Genomic DNA, 26,194 nt, shown 5'->3' with positions numbered 1-26,194 from the left:
GATCAGACCCATGACTGATTTCTCTAAAGCTCCTTGATTGACTTCCTAATATTCCATGACTGGTTACACTGGACCTGCAGAGCTAAACGTGGTCCACCTCCCAGACTATAATGATACAGAACCCCTGAGCCTGACCATCCCAAGTGGCCAACAGATTGTGTCCAAGTCCCTAGTTGATAGCGGACCCCGCCATTAGATTAGATTAGATTAGATTAGATTACAGTGTGGAAACAGGCCCTTCGGTCCAACAAGTCCACACCGACCCGCCGAAGCGAAACCCACCCATACCCCTACATTTACCCCTTACCTAACACTATGGGCAATTTAGTATGGCCAATTCACCTGACCCTGCACATCTTTGGACTGTGGGAGGAAACCGGAGCACCCGGAGGAAACCCACGCAGACACGGGGAGAACGTGCAAACTCCACACAGTCAGTCACCTGAGGCGGGAATTGAACCCGGGTCTCTGGCGCTGTGAGGCAGCAGTGCTAACCACTGTGCCACTGTGCCGCCCACTGACCATGGTAGAACTCCCTAACTGATAACAGTTCCCTTGAATTGACTGAAGATTACTTCCCTTGGACATTAAGACATGGAAATTTTATTGAAGCACATTCAATACCACATAAGCTACTGACACTTGGTGTAGGTGTGAATTGATGTAGTTCAGTGCAGTACAGCAACATCTTGGCCCTCTTGACTGAACACTGCTTGAAAAGTTGTTGATGCATTTTTCATTTCCAATCACATGACTTTACATTGATTGGGTCCATCTGAGGTCATAAAAGCTGATATTTCTTTGGCCATTTCGATCAATGCAACTTAGTAAGCCCATCTTTTAACAAGTTTTATTTGTTCAATCCTCTCAATACAATCCTCCAGTTGTGGAATTGGATATGAATCCACATTTTTTATTGGTCTGTTTTTAAATCTATCCACAATCATTCTGATCCATCTGGTCTCAGCTTATCAGAATAGGTGAGCTTCAGTGACTGTGACTCAGATCAATAATGTCATTCCATATCATGAACTTGGTACCTCCCTCAATTGGGTTAACTTCTCTTGATGAGTCATGTGATGTTGCTTTGTGGGCAGTGCATCCCCGACATTGTCATAAAAGCACTAGAGCAAACGAAATGGGAGCATAAGTAGGTCATTTATCCCCTCTATCTTTGTGATGGAGAATTCCAGAAAATCACTACCCTCTGTGAGAAAAAATCCTTCCCATCACAGCTTGAAATAAGTGCTCCCTTATCCTGTTGCCATGTCCCTTAGTTCAAGATTTCCCCACAGATGGAAACACTTTCTTCACATCTATCCTGTCAAAGCCCCTCAGAGTATTGTATAGATCAATAAGATCGCCCCTTATTCTTCAAAAGTCTTTTGAATAAAGGCTTAAGCTGTTTGGCCACTCTCAATAAACTATCCCCTTCATCCCAGGAATCAGCTTAGTAACTGCCTCCAATGACAGTATATCCTTTTATAAATAAGGAGACCAAAACTGTTGCACTCCAGGTGCAGACTCCTCAACACCCTATAGAGTTGTCACATTACTTTCCTATTTTTAAACCTCAAATTTCAAACAACAAAGGTCAAGTTTCAATTTTGCCTTCTTAATTACTTGCTACACCTACATGCTAACCCCTCATGTCATGCACAAGATCACCTGGATCTCTTTGTGTTGCAGTTTATTCCACTCAATTAAAATATGTCTTTGATTCTTCCTACCAAAGTCAATCATGGGATTCTTTATTGCAGAGAGCTGGGTTGGTTAAGTCTTTTCACTGTGGTAGACAGATTTTTCATCAGTAAGGGAATCAATGATATGAGGTGAACTCAGGAAAATAGAGTTGAGGGTTATCAAATCAGACATAATCTCATTGAAAGCTGGAGCAGACTCAATCAGGCAAATGGCTTCCTTCAGCTCTTATGGTTTAATGGTGAGGTGTTATGTTGGTGCCAAATTCCTCCATGCTCCTTGCTAGTGAGCATAGACCTTTTTGGCAAGCCTGTCCGTGCATTATTTTTTTTTGTCCCTGCACATCAGCCCTTTTCTGCACATCACTCCACTGAAATGCTCATCAGAGTGCTCAATGACAGAATTTGTTCACAACTTCATCCTTTGATAAGTTCAAACCTGTGCTACTGCTACCCTGGCTGCAGACTGCTCATGGTGTATCATCATGTTTGGATCTTTCCCTTAAACTACTTTCTAAAGTAACAGTATCTGTATTTCAGCTGATTGCTATTAGTGTGGTAATAAAAGACAATAGTTCTTCTCCATTATTGTCCTTCTACCTTTTGTTCCTTGACCACTATTTGCCAAGTGGCACTTCTTGGATATATACATAAGATTATGGATTTATATAGGATTAATTGGCACAAAGAGAATTTATTCAGTTGAAGCGGTTATTGCCAATGTATATTCTCCACTCCTACCCCCTCCCATTTTCTTCTCATCTAAATTTGCAATCATACCCTTCTCCCTCATATGATTGCCTAGATTTCCCTTTAGTCCATGAATACTGTTCACTTTAGCCACTTGCCTTGACACAAGTTTTACATTGTTACCGTTCTTTGGGTGAAGAGTTTGATTTGAATTCCCTCTTGTATGTTTTGATGACTATCTTATACCTGAAAGGAGAAATATATGAGGGTTGTGCTGTAGCGAGCAGAGTTGGTGTGAGGAGGGGAATGAATATTTTAAAATATTGTGATTCTTTTAAACATCATCTGACATTCAGCTTCATTGCTCCAAAAATTTAACCTGACATAAATCTCAGTGGAGTTTTGTGCTGACCTCTTGTATTATATCCAACAAATACAGTAAAAAAGAAATCTCAGGCCTGAACTCAGAACAATTTGCTTCTCAGTAGGTAATCTGATGGTACCAATTTCAATCAGAGATCTTTTCTATGCATGAACAGCCATAATCACATCCTGCTTGACTTGCTAAAAACACAGCGTTTTTGTGAAAGTATCAATACTGCAGGTCTTTCTGGGAGAAGTTCTCTCCATTAGCTTTGGTACAAACCTTAGTTTTGATTCTGTAATTGTGTAAAATTATTTAATTAAAGATAAACATTTTAACTACTATATTTTAGTAGAATATTTGTCAATTTTACATAAACATAGGCAAGATAACCTACTAATCATCTCCTGCTCTTCTTGACTTGAGTTGAGATTTGTTCAAACAGTTGTTGCTGGAACAGATTGTTTGAATGACTGGGTTTTATTGCTACTGTGAGTTAACCATTCTAATTTTCAATTACCAACCACTATTAACCAGCAGCAGGCAGGGCTCAATTGACAAGAAAGCAATGTCAAGGCTACATATAACCATCACTAGGTTTTCAATTTTTCATAAAATGCTGCCAGTTTAACAAACATATGGAACTAAGTAAGCAACACCAAGAAAAGCTAGCTTATCCAATTTGAATTGTATGTGTACCCTGTATCGAAAACAATCACTCCCCTTTGTATTCTTTTAGTCCAAACTGCTCCATGTTGTATCAGAATTAATCTAAATTCTTTTCAAACTGTTTAATCAAATCCATATATACAGAAGATATTTCCTTGAAAGATCTGATCTTGCCTTAAAATATTTTTAAATATCCCACGTATAGTACTTTTTAAAAATTACTCTCTCTAAACCTAGGATTTCCCTGTTGTACTCAACTCCACTTCCTATGTTCGAAGGGATGTAGTTCTGAACATCTTTGACAGACAACTGATTTAACCACCTTTCGCTGGCCATTACTAACCATTCCTGGGTCCTCCTGTGCATTGCTGAAATTGTTCACTCTTCAAAGATTATTCAGAGTAAAATTCATGCAAAGCCAATCCTGACATCTCCTCCACCACAAGTTGTCCACCCTTTATCTTGGAGCCTTAGCACCAGTAAGTAAAAGGAATCCATCAGTTTTATAATCTGTTCAGCTGCATCTTTCACTTTTCTCCCTTCCTATGTACAGCCAGGTCAAAATCACAATTTTCTACTGCCCTCATTTAGAACTCACATCTTTGTCTAACTGCTGGACATCTCCTGCTTTGCTTGCTCTGAGTCCATCTTCTCCACAAGACTCATCTGTTGTTCCTTGATATTATTATGGCCAAAACGTTGACTACCCACTTCACTTCTCTGACCAAATATTTTAAGGTTTTTCTCTCTTCAGTACCGACATCCCAACTCCTTATCCACCCCCAGACCAGCTACCCCCAACTTTAAGTCTGACTTCTTCAAAATATACCTGCTGTTCTTGGAAACTACAAACTCTCTGTAATGTTCCTTAGTTTCCAAAGTCTTGAATCATTTGTCACCTCCAATGACATATCCATCTTCCCCAAATTTCTCTATTTAGATCCAACCAGTCATATTTCTATCCCCTCAACAGTACTGGAACAGCCCCCCACCAAAGTCACAAATGAAATTCTTTATGGCTGTGACTATGACTTTGATAAATTATCCCTCCTTATCCTTTTTGAACCATTTGCAGCCTTTCTCATGGTTAACCACGCAGTCGTCCTCCTGTGTTTAACCTCTGTTATCTGGATGGAACTGCCCTTGTTTGTTTCCATTCTTATGTATCTACTCATAACCAGAGAGTCACCTGCAATGGTTTAGTTTCCCACTCAAAACCATTAACTCTGGACTTTTCCAAGGATCTATTCTCAGCCTCATTCTACTTCATATATTACATGCTATGCATGTGATATCATCTTAAAGAACTATATTGAGTTCCACAAAACCATATCTTCTTAAAGTTATGCCAGCCACAACTTGAAAAATCCCACCTCGGCCCGTACCAATTGGCTCTTGTGTATGCAGCATCAAAGCAAGAAAGCAAGAGGTTTGTTAGCTTTTATCATGAGAGGATTTGAGTACAGGGGCAAATAAGTCTTGTTTCACTTGTTTAATACATCTAAAGTATCACATGCAGTCCTAGTCCCGCAGCCTAAGGAGAAGGGCATATTTGCCTTAGGGGCAGTGTAACGGACATCCACCAGGCAAGCCTTTTGGGATTGAGATGAAGAGGCACTTCTTCTCGCAGAGGGTGATAATTCCTTGAAAATTACTGCCTCAAATTACGATGAAAGCTTAGTCATTAAGTTCAAGACAGAAACTGATCGATTTCTAGTTGCTAGTAACATTAAGGTATAAGCGGTATAGCGAATAAATAAGGTGTTCATGTAGATGATCAGCCATGAGCTCAAATCACAAAGCTGGCTCAACTGGCTGAATGGCCTACTCCTATTCTTATGTTCCAATGCTCAGTACTTACAAAAATACATAAAGAGATGCGCGTTTAGACAAATATTTTCTTTAAAAAAATTTAAAGGAAATGTTGCCTAAGTCTATCACAACACCACCTCTCTGGACTTTCCACTGTCTCTGATTTGTCATACTGCTTGTCCAAAAATAAGTATTGCATGAGCCATAATTCACTAAACGTAAACATTGGTATAACTGAGGCTGTTGACTTTGATTCATTGATATTTCATTGATTTCATTGATTTATTGTTGTCGCATGTATCGAGATACAGTGAAACATATTGTTTTGTGTGCTACACAAGTAGATCATACCATACAAAGTGCATCAGGGTAGCAGAACAGAAAGCAGAATACAGCGTATTACAGCCACAGAGAAGATGCAGAGGGAGAGAAAGATCAGAATTAACATTTGAGAGGTCAGTTCAAAAGTCTGATAACAGCTGGGTAGAAACTGTTCTTGATTCTGTTCGTAACTTTATCTAAACTTTTATATCTTCCACCTGACAGAAAAGGGTAGAAGATGTGTACGTGGGGTTGGAGGGGTTTTTGATGCTTTCGTGAGGCAGCGGGAAGTAAAGGTGGAGTCAATGGATAGAATAGGTAAAAATAATGACTGCAGATGCTGGAAACCAGATTCTGGATTAGAGCGGTGTTGAAAAAGCACAGTAGTTCAGGCAGCATCCGAGGAGCAGGAAAATCAACATTTTGGGCAAAAGCCCTTCATCAGGAATACAGCCAGAGTGCCTGCAGGGTAGAGAGATAAATGAGACAAGGGTAGGGGTGGGGAGAAATTAGCATAGAGTACAATAGGTGAATGGGGGTGGAGGTAGAGGTGATAGGTCAGAGAGGAGGGTGGGTGAGGGTAGCAAAGAGTACAATGGGTGAATGGGGGTGGGGATGCAGATGATAGGTCAGAGAGGAGGGTGGAGTGCATAGGTGGAAAGGAAGATAGGCAGGTAGGACAAGTCATGGGGACAGTGCTGAGCTGGAAGTTTTGCACTGGGATGAGGTGGGGGAAGGGGAAATGAGGAAACTGGTGAAGTCCACATTGATGCCCTGGGGTTGAAGTGTTCCGAGGCGGAAGATGAAGCGTTCTTCCTCCAGGCATCGGTTGGTGAGGGAGTGGCGGTGAAGGAGGCCCAGGACCTCCATGTCCTCAGCTGAGTGGGAGGGGAGTTGAAATGTTGGGCCACAGGGCGGTGTGGTTGATTGGTGCGGTTGTCCCAGAGATGTTCCCTAAAGCATTCTGCTAGGAGGCATCCAGTCTCCCCAGTGTAGAGGAGACCGCATCGGGAGCAATGGATACAATAAATGATATTGGTGGATGTGCAGGTAAAACTTTGATGGATGTGGAAGACTCCTTTGGGGCCTTGGATGGAAGTGAGGGAAGAGGTGTGGGCGCAGGTTTTGCAATTCCTGCGGTGGCAGGGGAAGGTGCCAAGACTGGAGGGTGGGTGTTTGGGGAGCGTGGACCTGACCAGGTAGTCACGGAGAGAGTGGTCTTTGCGGAAGGCAGAAATGGATGGGGGGGGAAGTATATCCCTGGTGGTGGGGTCCGTTTGGAGGTGGTGGAAATGTCGTTGGATGACTTGGTTTATACGAAGGTTGGTAGGGTGATAGGTAAGACCCGGGGGGTGTTCTGTCCTTGTTATGGTTGGAGGGGTGGGGTCTGAGGGCAGAGGGGCGGGATGCGGATGAGATGCGTTGGAGGGCATCTTCAATGGATAGAATGCTGCTTTGTGTGATGGACTGGACTATGTCTATGACCCTCTGTAGGGGTCTTGTGAAGACCAGTTGCCATACCACACTGTTATGCATCCAGATAGGATGCTTTCTGTGATGCTTTTATAAAAATTGGTAAGAGTCCTTGTGGATATGCCCAATCTCCTTAGCCTCCTGAGGTAGTAGAGACATTGTTGTGTTTTCTTGACCATTGCAATGATATGGGTGGACCAGGACAGATTGTTGGTGATCACGCCCAGGAATTTGACACTCTCAATCATCGCCACCTCCGTACCACAGATGCAGACAAGGATATGTCCTCTATTCGGCTTCCTGAAGTCAATGACTAGCTCCTTCATTTTATTGATGTTGATGGAGAGATTGTTTTCTTTACACCATGCCACTATGCACTCAATTTCTTTCCTGTATTCTGTCTCATCGTCGTTTAAGATCTGATCCACAACAATAGTGTCATCAGCAAATGTCTGAATGGAGTTGGGGCAGAATTGGGCCACACAGTCATGAGTGTATAAGAAGTATATTGAGGAGCTGAGTATGCAGGCTTATAGGGCACCAGTGTTTAACGACTATGGTGGAAGAGATGTTATTGCCAATCTGACTGATTGTGGTCTATGGGTTAGGAAGACATGGGTCTAGTCACTGAGTAGGGAACTACGACCCAGATCTCAGAGTTTCAAGGTGAGTTGGTTTGGATTTATGGTGTTGAAGGTGAAACTACAATTAGTAAGTAGGAGACTGATGTAGGTATCCTTGTTATCCAGATGTTCCAGGAATGAGTAGAGGGTCAGGTAGATAGTGTCTGCTGTGGACCTGTTGCACCAGTTGGTGAATTGCAAAGGATCAAGGCAATTTGGTATGGTGGAGTTAATGTGAGCAATCAACTTATAAGCATGGAGGTCAGAGCCACCGGGTGGTTGTCATTGAGGCACGTTACATTATTTTTCTTTAGCATCAGGATGATGGTGATCTTCTTGGAGCAGATGGGGACTTCAGATTATAATAAAGAGAGGTTAAAGGTGTCTGTGAATACTCCCGCCAGCTGATTCATACAGGATCTGAATGCATAGCCGGGGACTCCAATAAGGCCAGTCGCTTTCCGTGGCTTCACTCTCAAGAAGACCAATATGATATCTACGGTGGTGACAGTGGGTACAGGTGCACCCAAGACTGTTGGGATAGGTGACATTGTTTCACTGACCTTCTGTTCAAAGCTAACATTCCTGTTTGCTTTGTCACCCCTTATGTCAAGTAAGCCTTGCCACAAACGATGAATGTCCATGTGGTTGATCTGGGTCTCAAACTGAGTTTGTTGTTACCTCTTGGCATCTCTGATGGCCTTACAAAGGTTGTACCTGGATTTTCTTTGCAGGTCAGGGTTGCCTGACCGGTACGCTTTAGACCAGGACTTCAGTAGCGAGTGGATCTCCCATTTCATCCATGTCTCAAACTCTGCTCCTGGCTCAACACAATTCCTTGGTCACTATTTTGTTCTCTGGTAACAGTCTAAAGCTGAGTCAAATGGTTCACAATGTTATTGTAGTGTTTGACTCCAGCTTGAGCTTCGAACCACATATTTTCTCCATCACTAAGGTTACCTCACCACTTCCATAACATTGCCCAACTCCAACTTTACTCCAGCTCATCTGATGTACAAATTCTCATTCATGCTTGAGTCATCTCAAGACTTGACTAATCCAAAGTTGAACTTATAGCATTTCATAGATTCAACTCAGATAAACTTGTGCATAAAAATTTCTACTGCCATATATTAAGTTAAACTATCTCCAATAGGTGATGAGCTACACTGTTTTAATTTTAATATCCTCATCCTTGCTTTTAAGTTCTTCAATGGTTTCACCACTCTGAATCGCTCCAACCTGATAAATCTTCAAATCTCTGTGCTGCAGCTCTTTCTTTGTGTATGTCAGCAGCTGTGTTTTCAACTGTTTTGTCTCATGGTCAGATGTCAGAAATGCTAATAATATGAGTAATGCATCATTGCATGTGGCCTGAGGGTTTAAAGGTCTCATATTCCATCTTACCTTAGATCACTTGAAATACGACAAGCTCTGTTGTAACCTGTTGGAGGCATGTAATGTTTACACATAATAGTTTGTTGTAAGACATGTTGATTTCTTCAATACCATTATACATCTAATTTCTTACATTACAGGAGATAACATAAGTATTGCTGAACAGGTTAAATACTTTGACGGAGGTGCACAAATCATAATGAGGCACATGTGTTGTGTCTTTTCAAGATGGTTTGGTGATTCTTGATGAAGGGCTTATGCCTAAAACGTCGATTCTCCTGCTCCTTGGATGCTGCCTGACCTGCTGCACTTTTCCAGCAACACATATTCAGTGTTGGTGAACCACAAGCCAATCATGAAGTGATGAGACCATCAGTGGGCTTTTGTCTGGAAGGAAGACAGAAGGACAGAAATCTCGCTTATTGAGAGCTTTTAGCCAACCAGAGGCAATGCAGTCCCAGGAACTCAGAACATACCAGGCTCCAGGATGTAATATTGGTGATGGGGGTGGCATTACAAGTTTGGATGTTGAATGTATTTGACCAAGAAACAACTCCCTTCTGCCAATCTGATTAATTAGCTGCACAATTTCAGTTGTCAGGCATGCCACATGGCAGCAGATCTTCATGCAGAATGAAGGCCTTATGTTGTGATTAGTTGCTTACTTAAAAGGGTTTCAATTACAATGAGGTGGAGTAGTTGGTCTTTCTGCCCAAACTTCATTCTGCAGAAAAAAGAAGACTGCCGTCCGAGCGAATGTCCTTCTTGTCTCTTAACTCACCAATAGGGAGAGAAAATTCTAACCCATGAAACCTAGGGGCAATATTTAGTTATCAATTTGGGGATAATGTAAGCTCATGATATTGCTACAAACAAAAAGATCTTGAAAGCACAGAGATTTGAAGGTTTATCAGGTTGGAGCGATTGAGAGTGGTGAAACAATTGAAGGACTTAAAAACAGCAAGTGCAATTCAATGACCCCTTTAACATATCACATTCCAAGTACAATATTGTGCCGAGGAAGGAGATATCAGAAGAGATTTCCAAATATTTGAGCAATAAGGTAGGTTATAAGAAGCATCTTGAAGGAAGGAAGAGATGTAGAGTAGGAGAAAGCTTTAGAGAGAGATTTCCAGAGGTTAGAGCCAAAACAGTTGAAAGCGCAGCTGCTAACGTACATGAAGAAAGAAGAAATACAATTCTGCCCTGAAGATAGCTGAGAATCCTATCCTCAGATGAGTAATACCAGTTCTGTACAGCAGAACACTTAGCAAGAACAAAACAAAACGTAAGTGAAACTGTTCAACTAACAATCACAGTGAGAGTTGAAGTAATGGGCATTCATTATCAATAAATCCTCCTCAATTCATAAATGTACATTTAGACCAAAATTTAAATAATTAAAGTGAAAGGTTTTATAGTTACTTTTAGGATGAAACAATCACTGGGCACATTAAACTGTATCCAAAAATTTTATATTTAAAAAAATGCTTTATTTCATAAATATGCAACATGTTCAGAGATAATGAGTTGTCTAACAGACCTATTCTATAGATAACTGGAACAAAACACAGCCAGCAAAGACCAGGTCATGTGTAGCATATTATGTTAATCCTGCTGAACTGATATTTGCATATTTACATTTCTGGCAAGGAGAACTTTAGTTTACAGAAGTGGAGTATCCAAAATCCTCCCCTCTGCACCACAAAGCTCCAGCTGCACATTATAAAATACTTGATACGGATGTAAAATATAAATGTTGAGTGACTTCACTTGGCTTCACGTCAACCATGCCAAATGCTGATACAGCTGTCGTCTTTCCTGTGATCAACCTGAGAATGCCTATCACAGACAACAGAATGGAATTTAATGTGAATGAAATTTAATTTGGTCTTGACTTAGGATTATAAAAATATTTCTTTTGCATGCAGATGTCCTGTTTGTAACTGAATATGCAGACAATGAGAGGTAGGCATATTACATTAAACACACTGCTTTTTAAATCCTGGATCATCCATTTTTTATCATGGAATCCTTTGGAAAGGAGGCAATATGAACTAAGTGATCCATGTTGGGTTTGCAACTAAGTCATGAAGCGACCCCAAAGGAACAGAGTGTTCTGATTGAGGGTCAAACACCTTGAATTTGGGTTGAAACTCTAGGATCATTGCAGAAATGTTCTTCTTGGATAAGCTTGGATATCAATGTTAATAAACTAGATCATCTAACTTGAATTATTGAATAATTTTACAATAAAGAATTTGCTTAGTTGGAATATTCTAATCAGGTAATGAAATATTCCATCCATGAACATATGGATTAATGAACTGATTGTGAATTTTTTAAAAAACTTCTTCATAAGATATAAGCATTGCTGGCAAGCTGAATGATTATTGACCATAGTCATAGTCATAGTCTTAGAGATGTACAGCATGGAAACAGACCCATCGGTCCAACTCATCCATGCCGACCAGATATCCCAACCCAATCTAGTCCCATCTGCTAGTACCTGGCCCATATCCCTCCAAACCCTTCTCTAATTGCTTTTGAATACATGATGTTGAGCCTCCTTCTTGAACAACTGCAGTTCATTGGGTGAGATGCACCCACAGTGCTGTTACAAGAGGAATTCCAGAACTTTTCCCAGCCTCTGAGGAATGATGGTTGGCATAGAGGGCAACTTGCAGGTGGCCATGCTTTCAAGCACCTACTGCTTTGTCTTTCTAGGTGGCAGAGGTCACAGGTTTGGGAGGTGCTGTCAAAGAAGCCTTAGTGAGTTCTGCAGTACACATTTTGGATAGTACACACTGTTGCCACCATGCACAAGTAACAGAGGGAGCAAGTGCTTATTGTAATGGACACAATTTTGTGTGTTTTGTGTTCATGAAGTTGAGCTTCTTGAGTGTTATTGGAGCTTCACTCATTCAGGCAAGGAGAAGAATTCCATCATACTCTCCAGTTGGTTGGACCCACATTGGGAGTCTGGAGATGAGATAATTGCTGTAGAATACCCAGCCTCTGACCTGCACTTGTAACCATCGTATTTATGGTTGCTCGTCCAGTTAAAATTCTGATCAATGATAACCCTTTGGTTGCTATATATGGAATATTCAATAATAGTAATGCCTTTGAATGTCAACGGGAGATGTATTGATTCTCTTTTGTTCAAAATGGTCATTGCTTGGCACATAAATGTTACTTGTCACTTATCAGCCTGAGCTCCATTGTTGTCCTGGTCTAGCTGTTTACTATCTGAGGCTGTTATGAATGGTCCTGAGCACTGTGCAACCATCAATGAATGTGCATGCTTCTGACTTGTGGTGGAGAAGATCATTGGACTTGGGGTACTGATGTCATACTTGGTCAAAAGTTGCTTCGATGTCAAGTGAAGAATCACTTACCTTGCCTCTGGAGTTCAGAGAATCACAGAATTACAGATTCACAGCTGTGTTTCAGTGCAGAAGGAAGCTATTCGATACATCATGCTTGCACTGGTTCTAGTTATATGTATCAATTCTTTTTTTTGTCCCTATATTTTCCATATTATTTTTATCCAAATAATCATCTAATGTCCTCTTAAATGCTTCAATTGAACCTGATTTCACCAAATTTCTGGGCAGTGCATTCCCAACCCTAAATATTCACTGTGTAAAGAAGTCTTTTTGCATCACCCTTGCTTCTTTTGCACATCACTTTAATTCTTGTTCCTTATATAAATGTTTGGGATGTGAATATAGGAGGTATGATTAGTAAGTTTGCAGATGACACCAAAACTAGTGGTGGAGTGGACAGCGAAGAAGGTTACCTCTGAGTAAAATGGGACCTTGATAGCCCAATGGGCCAAGATGGGCTGATGGAGTTTAATTTCAATAAATGTGAGGTGCTACATTTTGGAAAGGCAAATCAGGGCACGACTTATACACTTAATGGTAAGATCCTGGGAAGTGTTGCCTAACAAAGAGACCTTCTGATGCAGATTTATAATTTCTTGAAAGTGGAGTCGCAAGCAGACAGGGTACTGATGAAGGTGTTTGCAATGTGTAGCATTATTGGTCGATGCTTTGAGTACAGGAGTTGGGAGGTCATGCTGTGGCTGTACAGAACATTGGTTAGGCCACTTTTGGAATACTGCCCACTATAGGAAAGATGTTGTGAAACTTGAAAGAGTTCAGAAAAGATTTACAAGAGTATTGCCAGGGTTGGAGGGCTTGAGCTAATAGACAAGCTGAATAGACAGGGGCTATGTTCCCTGGAGCATCAGTGGCTGAGAGCTGACCATATAGAGGTTTATAAAATCATGAGGGGCATGGATAGATTGAATAGCCAAAATCTTTTTCCCAGGGTAGGGGAGTCCAAACCTGGAGGGCATATATATGGAGGTGCTGGTGTTGAACTGGAGTGGACAAGGTCAGTAGTCACAAACAAGGTTATAGTACAACAGGTTTATTTGAAATCGCAAACTTTCAAAACACTGCTCCTTTATCAGGTGGAGTGAAGAGAAGCACACTGGCATAGAATCTATCGACAGAGAGTTGAAAAGATCATACAAATGGAGTAATGATTTTCAATCGTGTTAATGAAAAGCAAATACGCTTTATCATTTTGCTTTATTTATGTAGTGCAGAAACAGATTATCTATAGCATCAGGATAAGATAAAATGTCTGCTTTTAAAAGGGCAAAAATGTTAAACCATACAGAGCACCATTTTTCTTATATAGGCATATATAGGACTTGCAGACTGAGTTTTACGATGAGGGCAAATTAATGCCCTCAACAAAATCTCTGTCCTGCAATGATGGCACATTGCTGGCTTTGACTTTTGTTCCTCAGTGGATAAAGTTCCAAACTGAATAGCTGCTGGCCAATCTGATTGGCCAACAGCTCTGGCAGTTCAAGCAGCACCAGAGCTCAGTCGTGCGTACAGTTAAGTCTGCAAGAAATTTCAAAAATAGAGCGATAGATCTTGGACTCAGGTAACTCCATGATTTGGACGAAGATTTGGGTGGATTGGTAAATGGATTTTGGAAACCAGACTAAGATGCACAAAATTGCCTTGCTAATGTGTCTTGATGCACATAAGGCAATTTCTACATGAGATTTTCACCCCCAACCTTTTGCTTCCTCAAAGAGCAGATTCCCTCCTCTTACCTGACAGGGACAGTTAATAGTATGTTAATAAGCTCAAATGCATGATGACTTTCCTTTTAATTTGGCAGGTGAGGTGCAGACATTGGCACCTGCTTCCTTACATATTATGGGAAATGCTAGATATTGTGCACAATCATAGCTTGCAAACTTAAAGTCCCAACCTGGGATTCACTTCTTGGAAAATTATTGGTCTTGAAGTTTGGCTGCCTACCCTATTTGTTTCTAAGCTTCCAATGTGGCAGGCAGATATTCATTTTGAGCTGGAAGCATGCCACCTACCATATGGATGAAGAAAACACACTGTGCCGTGTTAATTTGTACATGCACGTAAAGGACTTGAAAGCTGTTGTGATCCCCACTACAACATTGATTGGCCTGAGGAAGCTGGTGTCAAAGGAGCCAAGGCCAATTTACATGTTGACCAGGAAGCAATTCCACAATTCTGCAAGGCCTGTCCAGTGCCATGGGCAAAAGTAAAGGCAGAAATTAGAAGGCTGGAAAGCGAAGGAATCATCGAAACAGTCCAGTTTGCAGAATGGGCAGCATCAGTCATGTCGATGGTAAAGTCCAACGGGTCAGTACGCCTTTGTGGAGGTTTTAAACAAATGGTAAATCACTTTTCACAGCTGGATAAATTCCCAATCCCTTGCATAGGAGATTTATATGCAAAGCTGACAGGGGGGTGCTGTCCTTCACAAAGTTGGACATGAGCCATGCGTACTTGCAATTGCAGTTAAATAATGATTCCCAGAAATATGCTACAATTAACACCCATAAGGGTGTTAATGTACATGACTGCCATTTGGGGCATCGTCAGCCAGTGCCATTTTTCAGCGGACAATAGAGAATATTTTACAAGGTCTACCCCAGGTTGCCATTTATCTGGATGGGGATATGCTAATAATAGGAAGGACCAATAAGGAACATTTAGAGAATTTGGACATTGGCATGTCTCTTAGGCAGGTGCACACCTTAGAAGGGAAAAACCTATGTTCCAGGCACCCCAAGTAACCCACATGGGCTACAGAGTTGACAAGACCAAATTACACCCATTGGAAGATAAAGTGAGAATGATCAAAGGTGCCCTGGCTTGTACATCTGTACCGGAACTTAGGTCTTTCCTTGAGGTAGTGAATTGTTAAAAGAAGGTTCATACATAAATGGCCTCCATCTGGCACCTTTGCATCAAATCTTAAGAATGAGTCAGCCTTGGAGATGATTGTATAGCCAAGCCATAGCTTTCAGGCAAGTCAAGGAACAGCTATCATCCTTGAAGGTGTTGGCACACTCTGATCCCAAGGGAGATCTGGTATTGAAATGCAATGCCTCCCCATATGACATAGGGTTAGCATTAACTCACAAATTACTCAAAGGAGAGAAATGCCCAATACCGTATGCATTCAGGCCTTTGACTAATGCAGAGCATAAATTTGCCTGGATAGAGAAGTAAGATTTAGCGATCGTATTGGAGCCAGGAAGTTCCACCAATACCTTCACAGATGAAAATTTGTAATAATAAAACACTAAAAACTCCTACTAGGTCTACTTAAACAGGACAGGACAGTGCTGCCCATAGCTTCTGGCAGAATTCAACGGTGGCCTCTAATACCAAGTGCATGTCATTACAAGTTTGAACACTGTGCGGAAGGGCATGTTGCAAATGCAGATACATTGAGGAGCAAGAGTGATTGTCACGAGCAAAGGTCACCACCAGGCACTGGCTGAACTCTACCAGGGTCATCCAAGGTTTCCAAAATGAAGATATTGGTGAGTAGTTATGTCTAGTAGACAGAATTGGCTGCAGACATAGCTGCAGTGGTAGGACAGTACCCAGAGTGCTAACAAGGACAAAAATTGCCACCAGCAGCTCGCTCACATTCGTGAGAATGATCGGGTAAATCCTGGACTTGACTAAACGTTGACTATGCAGTTTCATGGACTCAATGTTCTTAGTCATTGTGGACGGCCACTCAAAGTGGCTGGACATGCTCAGAGTTCATTCATCAAACACAGAAAAACTGTGCACGCATTTTGCAATAGACAGGCTCCCAGAAGTGTTGGTCACAGATAATGTGCCATTGTTTACTAGCAGAGAATTTGAGAATTTCCTAAAGTTGAATGTTATTCATCATGTAAGGACAACTCCTTACCATTTATTATCCAATGATCTGGCAGAAAGAGCAGTCCAAACATTAAAGGCAGGCTTAAAGGAACAGCCAGGAGGAAGTGAGGACTGCAGATGCTGGAGATCAGAGTCGAAGACTGGAGTGCTGGAAAAGCATAGCTGGTCAGGCGGCATTCAAGGAGCAGAAGAATCGATTTTTCAGGCCTAAGCCCTTCAATTAGAATGAAGAAATAGCCAACAGATTCACCAGATACCAAACTGTCCCTATTCCTTGTTGATTACAGGAAATTGCATCAGGAATGCTAATGCCGGGCTCAAGACTCTGCTAGGCGAGAGTGACAGTTTACTTCAGGGGCCACAGTTTAGTGTAGGTACCACAGGAATGGCCTTGCACAGGTAAGAGGCATGGTCAGTGCAAGTCAGGTCTACTAATATCAAAAGTTTGGGTCAGTGTGATGGTCCTAAATAACATGTGGACCATATGAAAGCTGCAAACTTGCAAACGATGTGGAAGAAAAACGTGTCCAGCTCTTCGATTACCTTTCCAACTGTTCTGAACCTTTTGGGTTGTCCTTCCCAACTCAAGTGGGCGGCACGGTGGCACTGTGGTTAGCACTGCTGCCTCACAGCGCCAGAGACCCGGGTTCAATTCCCGACTCAGGCGACTGACTGTGTGGAGTTTGCACGTTCTCCCCGTGTCTGCGTGGGTTTCCTCCGGGTGCTCCGGTTTCCTCCCACAGTCCAAAGATGTGCAGGGTCAGGTGAATTGGCCACGCTAAATTGCCCATAGTGTTAGGTTAAAGGGGTAAATGTAGGGGTAGGGGTATGGGTGGGTTGCGCTTCGGCGGGTCAGTGTGGACTTGTTGGGCCGAAGGGCCTGTTTCCACCCTGTAAGTAATCTAATCTAAATGGACAAGCAGATGTCACGCCTCAACAATTTTGCCCCCTGAAGAGAGAAATGAATTTCCTCCAAGGATCCCGTGGACAAGAGGCAAGCTACTGTGCATTACTTGCCACCCAATTTCAAAAGCAGTTTGGAGAAACCTGAACCGGTGCTAAAATGTCCCAGGAGCAGCTACGGAAGAAAGAACTAACCTATGTCCACGTACTCAGATGAGGAGGGATGCAGTGATCGTAACAATATCAGCCAGATGGACTTCATAGAATATGAGTTCCCTGACTGGAGCTGTTAATTTGCTCTAATCAGGGATCCCTGACTGAGAGATCTAAACAGGAGTATTAGAGGTTCTGTTCACTCAGAAAGTGAGATCAGTTTCAAGGAACTCTCCACATGTAAATAAAGAGTGATTTGGAGATGGGATACCAGCCTCTGGAGTTATTTCAGGTTCCAACTTAGTCATGTTTAATAGTTACCCAGAAGACTTTCGAGTATTATAAACATACTCTAACTCCTGTATAACTATTCGGCTGACACTCCAACTCACCACTGACCCCCTCAACTACAGTAGCTGAGCTCTGACAACCATTTACCTTGCTTGACTTAATTTCCCCAAACCCATGCCTCACCCAAACCCATTGGATATCACTGCACTACCACCACCCGTCCAAACCACCACCCGTCCAAACCATCCCAAACTCTCAAGGCCTCTGCTGGGGACCCCATCCCACCCACCCTAGTCCATTCTGACCTAAACCTATTGCCCACTCCACACAGCCATCACAACATTGCTAGACTTATCCTATTACGACGAGCCTGAGCCTAAATCAATTGGACTGGACTCCAGCCAGAACTCCCACTCCTGCTTGCCCGTACCTCCCCAACCTCAACATGATGCCTGCCCCCCCCTACTCAAATCTCCAGAACCAATATTACCCCAAACTGACACCTCTACCCATCCTTAACACTCATCCACCTACCTGGCATCCTGCTCACCTCACCTATCTGACAAATTAATCCCTTACTTACCTTGCAATGTGTCTGGCTGACCTCCTGGACATTCAAATAACAGCATGCAGCACACTGTCAGGTGCAGAACCCTCACCTCCATCCAAGGCCCCAAAGGAGCCTTCCACATCCATCAAAGTATTACCTGCACATCCACCAATATCATTTATTGTATACTTTGCTCTCGATGCAGTCTCCTCTACATTGGGAGACTGTATGCCTCCTAGCAGAGCGCTTTAGGGAACATCTCCGGGTCACCTGCACCAATCAACCCCACCGCCCTGTGGCCCAACATTTTAGCTCCTCCTCCCACTCTGCCGAGGACATGCAGGTCCTGGGCCTCCTCCACCGCCGCTCCCTCACCACCCAACGCCTGGAGGAAGAAAGCCTCATCTTCTGCCTCGGAACACTTCAATAGACAATAGACAGTAGGTGCAGGAATAGGCCATTCTGCACTTCGAGCCTGCACCACCATTCAATATGATCATGGCTGATCATCCTTAATCAGTATCCTGTTCCTGCCTTATCTCCATAACCCTTGATTCCACTATCCTTGAGAGCTCTATCCAACTCTTTTTTAAATGAATCCAGAGACTGGGCCTCCACTGCCCTCTGAGGCAGAGCATTCCACACAGCCACCACTTTCTGGGTGAAGAAATTTCTCCTCATCTCTGTCCTAAATGGTCTACCCCGTATTTTTAAGCTGTGTCCTCTGGTTCGGCACTCACCCATCAGCGGAAACATGTTTCATGCCTCCAGAGTGTCCAATCCTTTAATAATCTTATATGTCTCAATCAGATCCCCTCTCAGTCTTCTAAACTCAAGGGTATACAAGCTCCGTCGCTCCAGTCTTTCAGTGTAAGGTAGTCCCGCCATTCCAGGAATTGACCTTGTGAACCTACGCTGCACTCCCTCAATAGCCAGAATGTCTTTCCTCAAATTTGGAGACCAGAACTGCACACAATACTCCAGGTGTGGTCTCACCAGGGCCCTGTACAGCTGCAGAAGAACCTCTTTGCTTCTATACTCAATCCCTCTTGTTATGAAGGCCAGCATGCTATTAGCCTTCTTCACTACCTGCTGTACCTGCATGCTTGCTTTCATTGACTGGTGTACAAGAACACCCAGATCTCTTTGTACTGTCCCTTTACCTAAATTGATTCCATTTAGGTAGTAATCTGCCTTCCTGTTCTTGCCACCAAAGTGAATAAGCATCCATTTATCCACATTAAACTGCATCTGCCATGCATCTGACCACTCACCTAACCTGTCCAGGTCACCCTGTAATCTCCTAACATCCTCCTCACATTTCACCCTGCCACCCAGCTTAGTATCATCAGCAAATTTGCTAATGTTATTACTAATACCATCTTCTATATCATTAATATATATTGTAAAAAGCTGCAGTCCCAGCACTGATACCTGCGGTACCCCACTGGTCACTGCCTGCAATTCCGAAATGGAGCCATTTATCACTACTCTTTGTTTCCTGTCAGCCAACCAACTTTCAATCCAAGTTAGTACTTTGCCCCCAATACCATGCGCCCTAATTTTGCTCACTAACCTCCTATGTGGGACTTTATCAAAAGCTGTCTGAAAGTCCAGGTACACTACATTTACTGGATCTCCCTCATCCATCTTCAGAGTTACATCCTCAAAAAATTCCAGGAGATTAGTCAAGCATGATTTCCCCTTCATAAATCCATGCTGACTCTGACCAATCCTGTTACTACTATCCAGATGTATCGTAATTTTATCCTTTATAATTGACTCCAGCATCTTTCCCCCCACTGAGGTCAGACTAACTGGTCTATAATTCCCTGCTTTCTCTCTCCCACCTTTTTAAAAAAGTGATACAACATTAGCCACCCTCCAATCCAAAGGAACTGATCCCAAATCTATCGAACTCTGGAAAATAATCACCAATGCATCCACGATTTCTCGAGCCACCTCCTTCAGTACCCTGGGATGTAGACCATCAGGTCCCGGGGACTTATCAACCTTCAGGCCTAACAGTCTCTCCAACACCATTTCCTGCCTAATATAAATTCCCTTATGTTCAGGTCCTTCAGCCACTGTTACCTCAAGGAGATTGCTTGTGTCTTCCCTAGTGAACACAGATCTGAGTACCAATTTAATTCTTCTGCCATTTCTTTGTTCCCCGTAATATATTCCCCTGTTTCTGTCTTCAAGGGCCCAATTTTAGTCTTAACCATTTTTTTGCCTTTCACATACCTAAAAAAGCTTTTACTATCCTCCTTCATACTTTTGGCCAGTTTACCTTCGTACCTCATTTTTTCTCTGCGTATTTCCTTCTTAATACTCCTCTGTTGTTCTTTAAAACCTTCCCAGTCCTCCGTTTTCCCACTTATCTTTGCTATATTATACTTCTTCTCTTTTAACTTTATATGTTTCTTAACTTCTCTCATCAGCCACCGCCACCCCTGCCTCCTCCTAGGATCTTTCTTCCTTTTTGGAATGAACTGATCCTGCATCTTCTGCATTATACACAGAAATATCTGCCATTGTTCCTCCACTGTCACCCCTGCTAAGGTATTGCACCATTGAACTTTGGCCAGCTCCTCCCTCATAGTTCCATAGTTCCCTTTATTCAACAGAAATATTGTCACTTCTGATTATACCCTCTCCCTCTCAAATTGCAGATTGAAGCTTATTGTATTATGGTCACTACTTCCCAATGGCTCCTTCACTTCGAGGTCCCTGATCAGTTCTGGTTCGTTACACAATACCAGATCCAGAATTGCCTTCTCCCTGGTAGGCTCCAGCACCGGCTGTTCTAAGAATCCATCTCGGAGGCACTCCACAAAGTCTCTTTCTTGAGGTCCAATACCATCCTGATTCTCCCAGTCTAGCTGCATGTTGAAATCCCCCATAACAACTGTAGTAACAATTGTTCAACCCCAGGGCATCAATGTAGACTTCACCAGTTTCCTCATTTCCCCTCCCCCCACCTTACCCCAGTTTTTAACTTCCAGCTCAGCACCGTCCTCCTGACCTGTCCTACCTACCAATCTCTCTTCCCACCTATCCACTCCACCCTCCCCTCTGACCTATCACCTTCATCCCCACCTCCATCCACCTATTGTACTCTTTGCTACCTTCTCCCCAGCGTTCCCCCCCCCCCCATCTATCTCTCCACTCTAGAGGCTCCCTGCCTCCACTCCTGTTGAAGGGATTTTGCCAGAAACGTCGCTTTTCCTGTTCCTCGGATGCTGCCTGACCTGCTGTGCTTTTCCAGCACCACTCTAATTGAGACTTCTTGAAGACCATATCCACTGCTGGACTCATGAATTCTGAGAAAGGTTGTTAACTAGAGCCCGCTGTCCAGGAATCTCAAGCCCATAAAATCCTATGAAGGCAAGCGTGTAACATTTACAAGAACAATAACAAAAACAAAAATTGCTGGAAAAGCTCAACAGGTCTGCCAGCATCTGTGGAGAGAAATCAGAGTTAGTGACACTTCCTCAGAACTGCTTTTAGCTGCTGCTAATATTGAACTTGATAGGATTGAAAACAGGGTTTCCAACCAAGATTGGAATATCTGGGTCGTATGATTTACTTAATGAATATCAAAGTACAAGGAAATATTTTTCCAAATCTGTTGTAAAACTGAATTGATTGTAAAGCCAGAATATATAGGAACAGAATTAAGCCACTTGGCCCATTGAGTTTGCTCCATCATTCGATCATGGCTTATATGTTTCTCAGCCCCAACATAGCTGTTGCTGTAGCCTTTGACAAAAATGTTGCAATGAATCAATGTATTCCTGGTGTTACAGAAAAGTATTTTTCACTTTTTAAACAAATCCCACAAGACCTCATGTATTATTTTAGCAATATCCACAATGAGATCCATTGACCTGTGCAGTGATGGAGGTGAGCAGGAGCATAGTTCTATATTTTAATGTATCAACCTGTTCCGAGATGTTATTACACATTTCTGGAACAACTGGGACTTGACCTGGGCCTCTTGTCTCAGAGGTAGGGATACTACCATGGTACCACAGGAGCATGGTTGGATATCTTTTCAGAGAATCAAGTAATTAAAATCCTTGTCCTAATTGCATACTTGTAAGATTGCATGCCAACAGTCGTGAGGAAAGAGAAATGTGGTGGCAGAATGTCTTGTGAAGCACTTGAAAGAATCACATGACTCCAGGCTTTTTGCTGTAGCTGCTCTGAGTTCCGTTAAATTAGTTGTTCTCTTTCTCATTGGAATCAAAGGAATCATGATTAAATACTGTGATTAAACTCTAATTAGCATTCAGACATTATCTACAATTGTTCTGCCCATTTATCTGAACACAATGGTTGATAGTTTCCAATAAATAATTTATAAATTTCTTCTCATGTTCAGGGTTCCTCATTAGTAGGACTATGTTTTACACTAAATAATTTTTTTTATTATTATTTTGTACTGAGAATACCGTCAGTGAAGCAGCTAAAAACCAAAACAAAAAATCTACTGGTAGCTCATTGAGTTTATTCAGTGTTGTCTCAACATAGAGACCAGAAGGTTCCTGATCTGTGCAAAAGAATTTCCATTTGGCCAGAGACAAAAAGTTGCTGTAGTTGAATCAGTGCTTTCAGGTTAAAGAGGTAAAACAGCCGGGATCCCTGCCCCTGATTACAATCTAGTGACAGATCAATGGTACAATGCAAGATAAGGTTTTACCATAGACCAGACGATTTGCCAATGGTAGCTATGAATGGAATAGATAGGGTAGAAAGGGAAACATCTTTCCCCTGAGTTGAGGGGTCAATATCCAGAGGACACAGCTTTAAGATAAGCAGCAGGAGGTTTAGAGAGGAATTGTGGAAAGAGTTTTTTCACCCGGAAGGTGGTGAATATCTGGAAATTCAATTCCTTAATATAGTATTATAGGCATGAACCATTCAGACAATGAAGATTGATTTAAATGAGCATTTAAAACATTATGGGGGACAAGACTGTGGGCCAGGTGGTGGAAAATGGGATTATAATAAAGAAATGCTTGATGACCAGTGCAGATACAATGGGCCAAAGGGCCTTTTCATGTATTGTAAACTCTATGACTGCATGACTATAAGGGTTCACACATGAAGATTGTCATTTGAATGAGATACTCAACAGTGACAAGTTCCAATGAATTATGCCCGCGCACAATGAGCAAAATATGAAGATAAAAAAAGAATGCAAATAGATCCTAAGAAAATAGTCAAAGTTGAAAATATTGGACCTTTTTTAGGCCGTCTCTGGTGAGGAAATAGACTAGAGGGTGTTTAAAATAGAGCTGCCAGAGCATGAACAATTCCTTTTCTCCGTCAAGATCCCCCATACCATTTTTCCGTGGATGGGATGAGAAGTTTTGAGTGCAAGTATTGGAAGGTCAACCAATTAAGAGCCTAACAAGTCCTGCTAACAGAGATGAGTTTGATTTCCAATCACCGCCCATGAGGCCAGTTTAACTTCAAGGACAGGCTGAGACACCAATGCACCAGGTAGGCCTTATGCCTGAGTGCAATCCCAGCCATATGTCACCTTGCACCTCACAGCCTTTCAGAATACAGTGGTGGCCTGACAAGCTTTGGAGAGAGAGTCCTTATATTTCAAAGTGCCTTTCCCTCACTTGCTTCCCATTGAACCCTGATGCTGTTTTTGAGCTGGAAGGACTTTGATTGATCCTCCAGCTCAGACAACATGCCCATCCTTAACTGAGCAGTGATCCTGCACTGTAACCATTAATTGACCACTCCAAGGGAAATCACACTGAATGACTGTTTCTGATTCATGCATGCTTTTAATTGTAGTCTAATGGTGCAGTTAAAAAGCACACAGGAAAATCTAGCATATTGTGGCAACGATTGCTTGGAAACATAGAACAATTATTAATGTCCCAATACTTTAATAATGCAAAATGATCTATTATGAATCAATGGAATTTTAATATAGTCTTGAATAGTTGAAGTGCAGATGTTTGACTGACAATACACAAATTTATTTGATAGCTAAAGACACTCATAATGAAGCAATGGATATTGAGAGGGCATTAGATTATTATTTGATTGGAAACAATGTGCAGGATTACAGATAAAGGCTTGAGATTAGCACAAAGCCAAAGTGCTCAGAAAATTGGTATTGACACAGTGGGCTGAATTGCCTTCTTCTGCACCATGATAATATTGTGATTCTATGAACAGTTTTCAGTCATAACAAACCAGTTTATCTTCCCATTGTATTGTTCCTCCATTTATATACTGAATTAGGCAAAAGTGAGAACTGCAGATGCTGGAGATCAGAGTCTAGATTAGAGTGGTGCTGGAAAAGCACAGCAAGTCAGATAACATCCGAGGAGCAGGAAAATCGACGCTTCAGGCAAAAGCTCTTCATCAGGAATGAAGGCAGGGAGCCTCTGGGGTGAAGAGATAAATGGGAGGGGGGTTGGGGCTGGGGAGAAGGTAGCCAAGAGTACAATAGGTGGATGGTGGTGGGGATAAAGGTGATAGGTCAGAGAGGAAGGTGGAGCAGATATGCAGGAAGGAAGATTTGTAGGTAGGACAGGTCATGAGGATGGTGCAGAGCTGGAAGGTTGGAACTGGGGTAAGGTGGGGGGAGGGGGAAATGAGAAAACTGGTGAAGTCCACGTTGATACCCTGCGGTTGAAGTGTTCCGAGGCAGAAGATAAGGCGTTCTTCCTCCAGGCGTCAGGTGGTGAGGGAGTGGCGGTGGAGGAGGCCCAAGATCTGCATGTCCTCGGCAGAGTATGAGGGGGACTTGAAATGTTGGACCACGGAGCGGTGGGGTTGATTGGTGCGGGTGTCCTAGAGATGTTCCCTAAAGCGCTGTGCGAGAAGGCGTTCAGTCTCCCCAATGTAAAGGAGACCGCATCGGGAGCAACAGATACAATAAATGACAATGGTGGATGTGCACCTTGAACTATAACAATGTTAGATGTAAAACAATCATCAATGATTCACACCATAAATAATTTTAAGGAAATTAATAAGCACCTCAGCAGTGTCTTGACATTCATCTGTTCCCATTGTTGTCCTACAGATGCAGCACACCAGCCATTTTAACCTAATTTGCAGTTGTCACCAAAGGTGAAACTGTGATGTTACAGGATGATGTATAATGCAGAACAATTGTAATGAAATCTCATTTTAATTTTAATTAAGGATACAGGTATCCATAAATCACATAAATTGACCATAACTAAAGCAAAAGTGATCATTATCCTGTGGTGAAAATCAAACAAAATGATGATAAATTGGAACAATGATCGTTATAGATACCTGCGTTTTCAAACCTTATATCCTGATATTGGATCCAACCACAAATTGATCCAAGGTCTATTGGGACCTATCTAATTATTTAATTGGATAAAATCATATTGGAGTCTTTTTGAAATTATTCATATTTTTAACGTATCTATCATTACAAGCACATGTACTAACCTTCTGCAGACAAAGGTGAAACACAAACACAGGGAATGATTACTCATATGGGTTATTAGACATTAGACACAAGAAAACAATAACATACTGAAGCTACATTAGATTGCAGAATCTTGGTTCGAGCAGAAGTAATGATATCATAATTGACTTCAATGCTCTCAAGTTAGGAACAAAGTAAAAGGCACAGGATACAAAATGAGCTGTAATCAGATACATAAAGTAATGAAATCCAACATTCTCCAAAATTAATGGTAGTTTTGTACTTGATTTTCATATCAATATGTATGAATGGAGGGGAAATGTTTAAATTGTTTAATTTAGGTGTATTGACATCATTATAATTTTTATAAGAGTCAAAAGAAATTCGTAACAAAACTGTTGGTATTTGCACAATCAAAGTAGCACAGTAGCACTGCTTCTGAATGTAAACTGTGAGTTAAATTGAATAGAACCTTCTATTTCAACATTTCACATCAGTTACTTTTGAAAGCTTGTGACAAATTCAT

At 42.0% G+C, this 26,194-nt stretch overlaps 1 protein-coding gene across 1 annotated transcript in view; it reads left to right on the top strand.

The window, feature by feature from the left end:
* Nucleotides 1–26,194, top strand: part of LOC122550254 (contactin-associated protein-like 2) — a 2,045,475-nt gene that overhangs the window by 1,852,817 nt on the left and 166,464 nt on the right. The gene's annotated exons all lie outside the window — the stretch shown is intronic.

The sequence above is a fragment of the Chiloscyllium plagiosum genome, unplaced genomic scaffold, assembly GCF_037043375.1.
Source record: "Chiloscyllium plagiosum isolate Xiang-an unplaced genomic scaffold, Cpla_swu_hap1 HiC_scaffold_5, whole genome shotgun sequence".
NCBI lineage: Eukaryota > Metazoa > Chordata > Chondrichthyes > Orectolobiformes > Hemiscylliidae > Chiloscyllium > Chiloscyllium plagiosum.
This window is presented reverse-complemented; position numbering and strand designations above follow the sequence as displayed.